Genomic DNA, 13,818 nt, shown 5'->3' on the forward strand with positions numbered 1-13,818 from the left:
GTATTTTTGTATTTTTGTATTTTTGTATTTTTGTATTTTTGTATTTTTGTATTTTTGTATTTTTGTATTTTTGTATGATTTTACCGAGGCCTTCTGATAATCCACTCAGGACCGTAATGAATAAAAAACATAAATAAAATCTGCTCATATTATCCGATGACAACCCAACGTGGTCACGCTTGATGATTACCGCTCCAGCCCCCTTCCGGCACGTAGAAAAAAAAATTGTCTCAATTCTGCCCGAAGGTCCTCCCCACGCGGCGACACCCCCCAATCCGTGTGATGTCCTTCCGTTCCGCCCGCCTACTACACTCTGTTGAACGCCTCAACCAAGTGGAATAATGTCCTGTCTCTGCCCCATCCCAAAACTCATGGCTTGCTGCTCGTGGCATTTGATTCAAATGATTTTTTTTCCCTCTCTCTCCACTCAACTCAACTCAACTCATCGTCGTCCTCACTGGCGGCACCATATTTGCCTAGGTTTTGAAGAGAGAGAAAAAAAAAGAATCCCGACACTCGCCGTATGTCCCTCGGGGGATTTTTCATTTTTCCGACCGCGCGCCACGTGGTGTGACAATTCCGGCACCTCGGCCGCCCTCCCAGATTTAGCGTTGCGGATGTTTCAAACTCATGAATATTCAGGCGGCCCCTCTGCTTCTCCAAACCACGAGTCCGTGTGAGAGATTGAAAACAATTAAAACACGAAATTAAGAGAAGTGTTATTTAATTATTCGGAAATTTTTAATGCCTTTCCTTGCCGTGAATGTGCGAGTGAGTTTCGAAATAGATATTCGCGTGCACAGAATCCGGAACTGGAAAATCCGCCGGAAATGGAAGATAAAAAAATGACAATTTTTTTTCATCCCTCAACGACAGTCGTCAGATCGAAATTTTTTGCACGTGCAAATCAATCTCTCGTGCACGGCGCAGCACAAAGGTACGTATCACTCCATTGTTATCCCCGTTCGTTACCTAGGCGATAATCTATTTCGCATCCACCGTTCGAGACTCGATTTTTTTTATTTCACTCAAAAAAGTGAATCACAATTGAGTCATTCACTTTGAAGTGCAATGAACATACAAGCTTACTAGATCCGTGCAAAATTCACCAACTTCAACACTTTTCTTCTTCAGCCATCAGCAACACAAACCATCATTCATCATCAACATGCAGAGTGGCGAGATTTTCAGAAGAAGAATCTGTTGAATTTTCAATCAGAAACAATTACTTTATCCGCCGTCAAAGGGGGAAAAACGTGGCATTTTTTCATCTTTTCGTGAAACCCCCCTCCAACAGGAAAATACTCAGGAAAATTGAAACTCACCACAGGCACAAACATCACTCAAAATCGTCGTCACGCGGCGCAACGTTAATGGCGACGGACTGAGGTGGGCGGCTTTCCACTTCCGTTTCGCAATGGTTCCTTTACCATCCCCGTAGGAGTGGGGGTGGAAATCCTGATGACTATAATGGGGAAGATTCGCGTTGTTGAATTTCTTCCGGTTAAAAAATAATAATGCACAGTAGGCGATGATCGCTGGTGAAAATTTGTATATTTTTAATTAGGAACTTTTCTCTACCAGATTGGACTGTATTGGATTGGACTACCAGATTTTTAAGCAAAGATGGCGTTACGAATGGTGCACGCCTGAAATGTCAAAATCACTTGGTGGCACAGTCCAGCCTCGATTATCCAAAGGCGTTGTCTTATTTTTGATTGTCGAGCTTAAGTATGACCCCTAAACTACGCTGAAGTCATTTAGAATTTTTAAATGGGTAATTCTCCGCCAACTCACACAGCAGTTACCCCGACCCCTCTCCGATTTGCGTGAAAGTTTGTCCTAAGGGGTAACTTTGATACTTGATTTTCAAAACTTTTTTTTCGTAAAATCGCGATAACTCGTGATGTTTATAAGCAAACCCCTTATGCCTATATATCAAATTTTTTGTAATTGTCTGCTTTACAACTTTGTCGAACATTGTTACACTCTAAAAAATAACCCTGCAAAGTTAGAAAAAACACGAAATTTTAAAATGAAAAAATTTGTTCTAAATGAAAAAATGACCCTTCTGGGTCAATGTAGATTCGAAAAGTACATTAAATTTCCCATAAAATGACATGTTCCAATTTTTTTTACAGTCGAGTAACGGAAAAAAGGAGAATTTTTAAAACTTTTTTAGTGTTTTTTTCGATGAAAAATACGTTTTTCCGGAATTCTGAGTACGCCATCGAATCGGGCGTCTAATTTTACATAAAAGTCCCTTTGACACCAAATTTCTATTTCATCACCGTTTCAGGCTGCAAATTATTGAAAAACACCTCTTTTTTCACATGTTCAAAAATGGAAGGGGTCGTACCGCCCCTCCGTCACGAGATATCAAAAAAACGGACCTCGGATTCGTGATCAGGGACAAAAGTTACCCCTTAGGACAAAGTTTCACGCAAATCGAAGAGGGGTCGGGGCAACTTTTCCCGATTTGGTGTGAGTTGGTAGAGAATTACCCAAATCCAAGATGGCGATAACGAAATATTGCAAAAATTAATTTTATTGTTTAATAAGCAGTCAACTATTCAAATGTGGTTAAAATGGGCTCGCAGAACGCGAATTTGATGCAAAAAACAAGAAAAAGAAAGAAAAACCAAAACAAAAATTTGTTCGTGATTCAATTATCCGAAGTTCTATACAAACCTTCGGATAATCGAGGCTTTGGATAATCGAGAAAAAAAACAATAAGGCCTTTGCTAATTATTTTTTGAAGTTTTTGTCTCTCGACTCAGACCAAAGTTAAAAAATGAAATTACAAACCACAGTTTTAGCTTTTGAATGAAAAAAGTGTTTTAAAATGCAGTAGACACCTGGCCCGTTGTTTTGTAATCGTAAGTTCCAAAATAGCAGAAAAATGCATTTTAGATTGTTTTCCGTTTAAATTTTGAGTTTTTCGAAAAAATATTTTATTTGCTCCCTGTTTTTTTGGACCAATTTTCAAGTAGGGAGGGGGCGATTAAAAAAATACAAATACAAATGTTTAAAAAGAAATAAAAAATCTAAAAAATCACAAATTAAAAACAAATCAAATCATTAAACCAAATAAAAAATTAAGGTTCAAAAATTGATACACCATAAAAAAATAGAAATTCAATAAATCTAAAGTTCAAAATAAAAATTCAAAAATCAATTATACAAAATATCTAAAATTTCAAAGATAAAAATTCAGGAATTCAAAAAAAAATTCTATGGATCTCTAAAATGTTATGATTAAGTTCAAATATTGGATAATGCTACAAATATAAAATTCAATGAAAATATGATTTCAAACAATTTAAAATGTTAAAAAATTACAAAACTCAGCAAATAAAAACACCAGTTCTTACTCTCGTTCAAAGTCTTCGTTAATATATCCAATCCAATCAAGACATTTTAAGTTTTTGCAATCCAAATTTCCTTACCTAAAATATGACTCCCAAAATGTCAGATTTTAAAATTTCAAGATTTTAAGATTTTAAGATTTTAAGATTTTAAGATTTTAAGATTTTAAGATTTTAAGATTTTAAGATTTTAAGATTTTAAGATTTTAAGATTTTAAGATTTTAAAATTTTAAGATTTTAAGATTTTAAGATTTTAAGATTTTAAGATTTTAAGATTTTAAGATTTTAAGATTTTAAGATTTTAAGATTTTAAGATTTTAAGATTTTAAGATTTTAAGATTTTAAGATTTTAAGATTTTAAGATTTTAAGATTTTAAGATTTTAAGATTTTAAGATTTTAAGATTTTAAGATTTTAAGATTTTAAGATTTTAAGATTTTAAGATTTTAAGATTTTAAGATTTTAAGATTTTAAGATTTTAAGATTTTAAGATTTTAAGATTTTAAGATTTTAAGATTTTAAGATTTTAAGATTTTAAGATTTTAAGATTTTAAGATTTTAAGTTTTAAGATTTTAAGATTTTAAGATTTTAAGATTTTAAGATTTTAAGATTTTAAGATTTTAAGATTTTAAGATTTTAAGATTTTAAGATTTTAAGATTTTAAGATTTTAAGATTTTAAGATTTTAAGATTTTAAGATTTTAAGATTTTAAGATTTTAAGATTTTAAGATTTTAAGATTTTAAGATTTTAAGATTTTAAGATTTTAAGATTTTAAGATTTTAAGATTTTAAGATTCTAAGATTTTAAGATTTTAAGATTTTAAGATTTTAAGATTTTAAGATTTTAAGATTTTAAGATTTTAAGATTTTAAGATTTTAAGATTTTAAGATTTTAAGATTTTAAGATTTTAAGATTTGAAGATTTGAAGATTTTAAGATTTTAAGATTTCAAGATTTCAAGATTGTAAGATTTTAAGATTTTAAGATTTAAAGATTTTAGGATTTTAAGAATTGATGAATTAACCAAATAAATAATTTAGGGTTTTTTAAATTAAAAAAATATAGTTTTGAGCATTTGAGAACGGTAGGATGTGTAAATTATTTTTTTTTAAGTTTTACAATTTGCTACTAAATAAATATATTATAATTTAAATTTCTTTGTAGTGTCGTGACCGTTCACACAACCAACGAATAAGTATCTCTTTTTCAAATATTTTCCCACCAAGCCAGAAAATCTCATAACACGCACCCAGTTCGGTTCCCCGCTGAAAATCCCAGACACAATAACATCAGTATCTAGCGAAGCGCAACAGCTGCTGGGAATTAGGTCTGAATAGAGCGAGCTTCTTCTTCAGGCGGAGCAAATATCCTCTCCTGACTGGCAAAGAAGACAATAAAAAACACTCAACGCGTTGTCATACCTGGGTGAAACGCGTGGTTTGGAAATTCTGGGAAAATTTCTGAGCAGGATTTTGGAATCAAAACAGAAAAAAGCGGCATTCAAAAATATTAGCTGAATTTTACCACGTATCGCTTTCCGGGCTTATCCCTAAAGAGAGTCTATTTTAAGGGGAGCAGGTAACCTAGCACCACATCGCATCGACACACGCTGTTGCCTAACGTTGGGCGTTTGGGCATGGTTTGAGCCCGAATTTAGGCAATTTTCTGATTTCATTCTATTGAGATGTCTGAAGAGAAGCTGTCCTCACACAGTCACGATACCGTGAAACGTCGTCAGTTCTGTTTTGTTATTGTTGTTGATGCCGAATTTAAGGATGAAGATATTGTTTGCCTATACGCACGCAGCTGACGAGTTTACCACAGTTTCACAATGTGAAGCTTCCGGCAATATCGGGGCTTGTCTGAAAGCAAAAAGAGAGAAAATCTGTTAACGGACTGAGTGGATGCATGTATGCGATGAATAAAAAGCGGGAAAAGCGGATTCCAGCTTCCGAGAGCGGGGAGAACCACTCCAAAGGATTGAAAGCATGTAGAAAAAGCGAACAAAACAATGAGGACAGAAAGCGGGACAGAGAACCTGTTGCCAATGATATAGTTTTTTTTATGTTAATTTTAGTCTTATTTTTACATAAACAATTTAATATAAAATTAAAATAAATCAAAATTTTAACAAAACATGAACCACCCTAGCCTTTAATCGCATATCCCTCAACCAACAGTAACTCGTAACAAGGGATCGACAATGGAGGACGGATCAAAACATCATATCTCGGATTAGTTTTCAAAAAGCCGTAAGAGCCTTTGGTAAACAGAGTCCTTTTTGCATCGGTATTCGACCTACTTACGAAAAACTAATATCAAAAATGCTCGAGATTGTTCATCTACACGTCCTTCAAGTGCCCCAAACTTAAAATAAATGAAATTTTGTTTCATATTCGAGAAAAACAAAAAATAGTGTCAGAGGTCACGATGGCTCTTACGGCTTTTTGAAAACTCATCCGAGATATGAAGATTCGCAGCATACGGAAATTGTTTGTTCGGCGGAGATTATTTCGTGCTTTTTATCACTTTATTTCTTTTCCATTATCGTGATTTGATTTAATCCGGCTTCGGATTGGCGTGGAATTTTCTTTTTTTTTGCTGTTGTCGCTGCAATGGATTGCGAGGTTTTTTTTTTATTTTGGTGATGGTTTGAAAACTGATAATGTTTGATGACAACTGGAAAGGTGGGAATTAAAAGGGTTTTTTTTTGCACATTGAATTAGCAGTCTGAATGCACTATAAATTTATCATTTAAAATGTAGCCAATTGCTTCTAACGTTTTTTAAATCAAATTAATTTAATTTAGACCAAGCTAGTCAAACTTTCAAAGCACCATTAATGATGCAGGCCTACTCTGTAAAGTTAACAGCAATGATGATTCTATGAAATATGTTGAGTTGGTGCATCAATGTAAAAAAACTAAACTATTCTATAACTAAACGGAAATCAACACCATGACTGACGACCTCTAGCGGATATATTTGGAAACTAGCTTTAACAAAGCATTTTCTTGATAAGGTTTTTGCATGCCTTCAGGCGCAATCTAATCAAATGATTTAAAGAAGGTAGTTTTCAACAAAAAATATGAAGAATAAAATTAACATTCGTTTGTTCTGAAACAACTTTTATTCAACTTTTAATCCAAACTTAATTTGTTAGTCATAATTTTCCGATTGACCCAACAAGCTTCAAGTCCCCTCCACCTTACTGTTTCTTGTCCTGATCACCCTTGCCCTTTCCCTTTCCTCCGCGGCGCCGGAAGCCTCCCTTGGCGCGCAGTTTCTCCATGCGCTCCTTGATGCGTTCCAGAATCTTGTCCCGGGTGCCGGGCTCAACCTTGAACTCGTCGAAGATCTGCTCGACTTCCTTGTGGAAATCGACCGACTTGCCGCCTCCTCCGGGCTTGCCAAACGGTTTATCACCTGCTGGGGTGCGGCCTGGTTTTCCGTTGGTAACGACTTCCTTGGCGGTTCCGAGGGCGTCCTCACCCGCCGAAACGTGGATCAGGGCAAAAAGGGACGCCGCGCCCAGCAGAAGTAGAACGGTTTTGCTGTTCATCGTAGTTGGTGTGGAGGGAGATTGGTGGTTGAGCAGAGTAGAGCTCTTGGCTTATATAGTCATAATTGATTGACCGTGTAATGAGCTTTTGATTTGCAGCTGATTCAGAAAATTTCAAATCGTTATTTGATTGTCAGGTTTTTTTTGTTAGCAACCTTGACAACATTGTTATTGAAACACAACAGTAGAAGGTTAAATGTAATGTAATAATAAAACAACCTAATTGTTTTTATTCTATCTCTATCCAATGTCTATCTAACTATTAGACTTAATTTTTGAAAAAATATTTGCAGCGGCCTTGTCGCAATTGCAGGATATATCAAAATAGCACGAACTGATCGTAACTATAGTAATTACAGTCCAGACTCGATTATCCGAAGGCATCGGAAAAATTTCTATTCGGATAAAGGAGAGCAATTCTCTCAGATTTTGGTCATTCGATTTTTTTTGTATTTTTTAATCAGGCTCACACTTTTTTGGTGCCTTTGGTATGCCCAAAGAAGCCATTTTGCATCATTAGTTTGTCCATATAATTTTCCATACAAATGAGGCAGCTGTTCATACAAAAATGATGTATGAAAATTCAAAAATCTGTAGGTATGAATAAGGACTAAATTGAAATAACGATACACGGTAAAACAAAATTTGGTGACTTTTAATTTAACTTTTTGTCACTAAAACTTAATTTGCAAAAAACACTATTTTAATTTTTTTTTGGTATGTTTTAGGGGACATTAAAGGCCAACTTTTCAGAAATTTTCAGGTTGTGCAAAAAATCTTTGACCGAGTTATGAATTTTTGAATCAATACATTTTTTTTTTTCAAAAAATCGAAATATTGGTTGCAAAAATTTGTCAACTTCATTTTTCGATGTAAAAAAAATAGTCTCAGTTTTTCCTTTTTTAAAATAAGTGCACATGTTTGCCCAATTTTGAAAAACAATATATATATTTGAAAAGCTGAGAAAATTCACTATATTTTGCTTTTTTGAATTTTGTGGTCTAATAATCTTTTTTTGCGTTACGTTATAAAAGAACGTTCACTATTCGAATCGCAAGAATATTTTTGTCTGTATCTTATTATTGATTGCGGAACGTAAGTATGACTTCCAAACAACTCTGAAGAGCAATTCTCCACCAGAACCGGAATTGACTTTTTTAATATTTGAAGCCATTTTGTGTCATTGGTGTTCACCCATACAAATCCCATACAATTTTGGCAGCTGTTCATACAAAAATGGTACGTAAATATTCGAAAATCTATTACTTTTCAATGATTTTTTTATGGATTTGGTGTCTTCGGCAAAGTTGTAGGTATTGATAAGGACTATTCAGAAAAATAGGTACACTGAAAAATGTGATTTTGAATTAACTTTTTTCACCAAAACTCAATAAAAAAAATACGAATGTTTCATGTTTTAACATTAAAAATTGGACAATTAGTTGTTGAGATATCGACATTAAAAAATGAATGGTTGTGTGGATGAGACTTAAAAAACAATTTTCTTGTTCCTTTTTCTTTTATCCGCTTAATCTCAGCAACTAGTGGTCCAATCTTCAATGTTTCTTAGACGAAATTGTTGGAATTTTTCTGAACCATAAATTAAAATTAGGATTGAGACAATCCCGAGCAGGGGTAAATAACACGGGAATACCATATTTTGGTATTACTTGGCATAATAACAAATACCAAAATGTGCCCTTGGTTGCTCAGTAATAGATGGTATAATACCATGAAATCATACCAAAAAAATGTATGGGGAAGACCAAAGCAATACCAAAACGTGCCATTCCAAGGGCAATGAATACCAGACAATAACAACTTTCCGGGTAAATAAAAATCTCATTGGACAAAAAACAATGCGAATTTTCTATAGGATTACAGCGGGAATTCAATTTGGCTAATAGAATTGCAATGAAAAATGGGTAGAATTTTGATGCTATTTTTAAATCCTTCGAACAGGCAGGAAAACGAAGTCTTGCTTGGAGAGCCAAAAAATATCAGGTAAAAAAAATAGAGGAATACTGGAATCGAACTCATGACAGGTAAGGTGTAGACACCATTTTATCTACCCATTTACCAACTAAGCTATCAACGCTTGTTGAAAACGAGCTGCTGCTGCATTAACATGTTTTAGCTGCAGGCAAAAATATCAGGAAATTCAAAGAAAGAGAAACAAACTAAACCAGAACGAGCAAGGATATAGCCCAGGCAGCGTGGCATTTTTCGTGGGATTTTCGAGTATTGTTGTCGTAAAGTTAATCGTCGAAATATATAAATATTTTTCGTATCATTTTCAAATGTATCATCATACTTTTAGCAATGGCAATCATCATTTAAAATATTTTGTTTTATGAATCCCCTTTATTTTATAGTATTTTTATTTAAAATACCTTTATAATACCAATGTATGGTATTCTCTAATTTTTAAATATCATTAAATGACTTTTTTAGACCAAAATAAAATAGTTGGCTTTAACTTAGAGTAGATTTGCGTTTTAAAGTATGTAAGTAAGTAACAGTATGTCAAAATTCGACATTTTCTTAAAATTTGCCCAATAAAAACCTTTTTTAAAACCTAAATTTTCTTGTTTCTTTTTCTTTTATCTGATGTATTTCAGCAACTAGAGGTCCAATCTTCATGTCTCTTCGGAATTTTTATTGGAAATTTTCTGAACTTTTTCAAAAACAAAATTTTCCGAATGGACAATCATGAACATTTTTTTTTTCAAAAAACGAAAAACGGGAAATAGACATAGACATTTTATCAAGGGCTCGCGAAAACCATAATTTGGTATTGATACCATTGAATGGTATTATTTTGAATTTCCCTTGTTATTTACCCATGCTCGGGATCATGGACACTAATTAAAAAAAAGGATTTTTTCGGACAAAATTTAATTTTGAATGGGTGTATTTTGAAAACGATGCTCATAATCAAAAAAATTTAGACTACTTTTTGATTGCAAATTCGTTGATACATAAAAAAATTTGTCAGAAAATTTTAAGTACAAGATATCAGAAGATTTGATTGTTTTTACAAAAATCACTATTTAAAAAAATATAACTTGTCAGCAAAATTTTAGTCCATATTTCTGAATGACTAAAAGATGCGGGGGTTTGTCCCCTAAAACATATAAAAAAAATCAAAAAACAAAAAAAAATCCTACATTTTTGCCGAAGACACCAATCAATCAGAAAATTCCTTGAAAAGTTACAGGTTTTCGAATATTTACGAACCATTTTTGTATGATTTTCGTGATTTTGATTTTTTGATAAAGTGCACCGTTTGTTAGACATAGCAACTTAAAGTTTAATTTTAATGAAAATTTCCCGTTTTTCATTTTTTGAAAAAATGTTCATGATTGTCCATTCGGAAAATATTTTTTTTGAAAATGTTCAGAAAATTTCCAATAAAATTTCCGAAGAGACATGAAGATTGGACCTCTAGTTGCTGAAATACATCAGATAAAAGAAAAAGAAACAAAAAAATTAGGTTTTTGAAATCTCATCCAAACATTTCGGTAAAAGTATTTTTTTTTTTCAAAATGAAAATATTTTTCAACTTATAAAGTAACAAAAAAAATATACTGAAAATTAAGAAACATACAAAAAATGACAATAATAAACTTCTTTTGTGATAGTGTTACAGGAATAAAAAAAAATATTCCAAATGACAAAAAATAAAAATAGAAAATAAAACTTGAGTTTTATAAGTGGTTAAAGTTGCAAATTTTATGAACAAACAATTTGATTCACATAGCAATACAAAAAATCATAAATTATCCCTTGAAGTGCTCAAAACTCAACCCTCAACCAGCCAACAAATCTGCAAACAAATTGTCTCTTCTTTTACCCCACCCTCAAGAGAGCCCACTTTGATTGACGTCGCTCAGCTCCATGATTTCCACCGCACACAACTTTCCATGGCTAACTTTGCTCGTGGTAGGATCATCATCCGTCAAGGAAAAGCGCTCTGGCTAATGATGGCCGATGCCGATGATGACGTTCTATGCTGCCAGCTTCCGTCCTCGGCGCGCCTACTGCCACCACCACCACCAGAATGACACAATAACATTCAAACGAGCGAGTGAGTTGACAACAAGTTTTCTGTGGGGTGGGTGAGAGTTGTGCTCTGTGGGTGGTGAGATGCGCTGCCGCTTTTTTTTACATGTTTGCCGGTGTGATTTTCCAACCCCTTTTCCTTTCCACCTTATGATTTGGATGTTGTAGAGGTGTTCAAAAGTAAATCATCATACTTTTTCTTTAGAAGAAATTCTATTTTTGATTTTATAAGGAAAACACAACGATACAACTAATAGAATAAATTAGTTTTAAAAATCTTTAGAATGCTTTAAAAAAACTAGAATGACATCCCTCGCCCCAATTTTCCGAGTCTCGTTGGAGTATCCTGCATCAATCCAAGCAGGCACATGCTCCCTCTTTCGTGAGAGCAAGCGAGACCATCGCACCGTGTTGGAAGAGCGCATCGCGGCCTGCTACGTTTGCATATCCTTTTTGGTAGTATACTTTCAGGGGTAGGGACAGAACATCAGGGGGTGGCACGCGCTCCCGTTAGGATTGCGGTTTGTGGTTTGTTGGTTTTTAAGTCTGAGCTGGAGATTCATTTCATTTTAAACTGTGCAACGAAGCGGGTCGGAAACGTTTTCGCCAAAATCTCTCGATTGCTGACGGGGCGCAAAATTCTTCCAAGTGATTGTGGGGACAGATTCCGGGCAGGCCGGTTTTGGTGGGAAAACGGACGGTGGGTGGTGTGAACGGAACGGAGTTTGAGCGGTCAGTGTGATTCATAACGGCGGAACAAGTGGTTGTGGTGCTGCTGCTGCACATCAAGTGAGTGATTTTTATACTGCGACAAGTGAGAAGCGGCGGGAAAATTTTGTGTATGAAATGTGATAAAAATATGATTCAGTAATTTCTTTTCAAAAAGTTTATTAAATATTTTAAAACATTACAGAAAAAATTGATATAATTTCTTCATTCTATAATGCGAATTGTTAGTTGTTGGAAAAAAAAACTATGAAAACCTTCTTTGCTCAAATTGCAAAAAATTGTCATTGTTTAAATCAATCAAATCTTTTTTTTAGAATTCAAAGAAAATTACGACTTTTCATTACCTTTTATTAAGCTTCTTAATTTAACGCAATCTTAATTTTACAAAAAAAATGGTCTCTGGTTGAGAAACTGTCCAAAACCTTTTTAACGATATCTCTTGAATTTTTAGACTTAAAGTTAAAACTACATATTTTATCTTTTTATGAAAGTACGTTATTATTGACATGTTTCAGACGAAATCTTCGATCACATTTTTTTTTCATGGCTAGATTTCGTCATTAAAGAAAAAGAAAATGAAATTCTAGAGAGCACTTGAAGAAAAAATACCATTTTGCCTCTCTTTTCTATGAATTCTCTCAAAAATCTCATTTCGGTGATGATTTGAACACATCCTTCGTGCATGTTTTTTAACCTTCGAAAGAAATGGAGAGTAACGAGTTATCGAAAAATGAACAACAGTTCAGTGATCAGATATCAAATTACGCTTTTGAGAGGAGTCAAGGATATTTCAATAATGTTTAAGTTGCTGCGGTTTGACAAACACACACATTTTTTATTTCAAAAGGTTTTGTTTGAAAGCAAATTAATTATGATGAAAATAATGGCTTTAAGATTTATAATTAGCTATATTTGTTCAGAGTTTTAATTTTGTTTTTTTTGCTTTGATTTTATTATTAATTCATGAAAATATAGAGCAATTCTCTGCAAAATCGGACTTTTTTTAGAATTAGAATTTTTGTATTTTTTAATGCGACTGAAACTTTTTTGGTGCCTTCGGTATGCCCAAAGAAGCCATTTTGCCCACATAATTTTCCATACAAATTTGGCAGCTGTCCTTTCGAACACGATGTATGAAAATTCAAAAATCTGTATCTTTTGAAGGAAATTTTTGATCGATTTGTTGTCTTCGGCAAAGTTGTAGGTATGGATACGGACTACACTGAAAAAAAAATATAAGGTAAAAAAATGTTAATCAATATAACGCTCTTTTAAAATATTAGTCTTGGTTTAAAATTTTTGAAAATATTTTTTTTAAAGATCGGAAAATTTTACGAATGTTTCATATTTTAACATTGTAAATCGGACAATTAGTTGTTGAGATATCGACATTAGAAAATGGTGGGTTGTTTGCATGAGAAAACATTAATTTTCCTGTTTTTGTTTTATCTCAGCAACTAAGGGTCGTATCAACAAAGTTCAAAAAAGCAATATAGAGAATTTTCTCAGCTATTCAAATTTTTGTTTTCAAAAGTTACCAAAAAATGGCTTTAACTTGGAAACGGTGCGCTTTATCAAAATTTCACTAAAGTACTTTTTGATTGATAATTTGATTTTACATCGAAAAATAAAGTTGAAAAATTTTTGCGACCAATATTTCGATTTTTTTTTTTAAATCGATATTGATTAAAAAAATTATATCTCGGTCAAAGATTTTTTGCACAACCTGGAAATTTCTGAAAAGTTGACATTTGATGTCCTCTAAAACATATCAAATAATGAAATAGTGTTTTTTTGCAAATCAAGTTTTAGTGACAAAAAGTTAAATAAAAAATAACCAATTTTTTTACCTTGCATCACTTTTTTTCAGTGTAGTCCATACAACTCTGCCGAAGACACCAAATCGATCAAAAAATTTCTTTAAAAGATACAAATTTTTGAATTTTCATACATCATTTTTGTATGGACAGCTGCCAAATTTGTATGGAAAATTATATGGACAAACTAATGATGCAAAATGGCTTCTTTGTGTATACCGAAGCCACCAAAAAAGTGTCAGTCGGATTAAAAAATACACAAAAAACGAATGACCTA

The 13,818-nt window shown here is 33.2% G+C and overlaps 1 protein-coding gene across 1 annotated transcript in view; it reads left to right on the top strand.

Moving 5' to 3' along the window:
• The first annotated feature begins 11,475 nt into the window (after nucleotides 1-11,475).
• Nucleotides 11,476-13,818, top strand: part of LOC6046253 (probable basic-leucine zipper transcription factor Q) — a 30,548-nt gene continuing 28,205 nt past the window's right edge. The window contains exon 1 of the mRNA XM_038265333.1: nucleotides 11,476-11,784. The gene's annotated coding sequence lies outside the window, so the exon portion shown is untranslated. The remainder of the gene's footprint in view (nucleotides 11,785-13,818) is intronic.

The sequence above is a fragment of the Culex quinquefasciatus genome, chromosome 3 (genome assembly GCF_015732765.1).
Source record: "Culex quinquefasciatus strain JHB chromosome 3, VPISU_Cqui_1.0_pri_paternal, whole genome shotgun sequence".
Lineage (NCBI taxonomy): Eukaryota > Metazoa > Arthropoda > Insecta > Diptera > Culicidae > Culex > Culex quinquefasciatus.